Below are 575 nucleotides of genomic sequence, written 5' to 3' on the forward strand. Positions count from 1 at the left end.
TATCCAGTACAGCTCTGCTTACTATGCTTCAAGAAAGATCTGAGAAAGCAGAAACAGAACCAAAAAAGAGCAGTTCGAGCGACCAAAGGGTGGGTGGAAAGTGTTCAGTGTGAATACTGTGCGAATATTTGGACTCCGGTCTGGAAAGATAAAAGAATGTTATCGAAACTACATGGAATCATTGAAAGTAAGCATTTTAGGACATATAAAAGGTAATTTGGGGTGGTGGTGGTGGGATGAATTGGGAGATTGGGATTGACATATATACACTAATATGTATAAAATAGATAACAAATAAGAACCTGCTGTATAAAAAAATAAAGAAAGAAAATTCAAATTAAAAAAAAAAGGTAATTCAACTTTGTACTTGTGGAAACTAATCCTAAATCTGATTCGGTTTATATTGATTCATGGGTAGCAGGTCCATGTTAAATTATTGGAAACTAGGACGTCTGGGACTTCCCTGGTGGTCTAGTGGCCATACCATCCCACATGCCATACAGCATGGCCAAAAAATTTAAAAAAAAAAAAAAAAAAAAAAAGGAGACTAGGATGTCTGAAAATCAAGGAAGACA

The 575-nt window shown here is 35.7% G+C and overlaps 1 pseudogene; it reads left to right on the forward strand.

Moving 5' to 3' along the window:
• Positions 1-43, forward strand: part of LOC103070525 (serine/arginine-rich splicing factor 10 pseudogene) — a 20,098-nt pseudogene extending 20,055 nt beyond the window's left edge.
• Positions 44-575: the final 532 nt, after the last annotated feature.

This window comes from Lipotes vexillifer, unplaced genomic scaffold (assembly GCF_000442215.2).
Source record: "Lipotes vexillifer unplaced genomic scaffold, Lipotes_vexillifer_v1.1 scaffold395, whole genome shotgun sequence".
Lineage (NCBI taxonomy): Eukaryota > Metazoa > Chordata > Mammalia > Artiodactyla > Lipotidae > Lipotes > Lipotes vexillifer.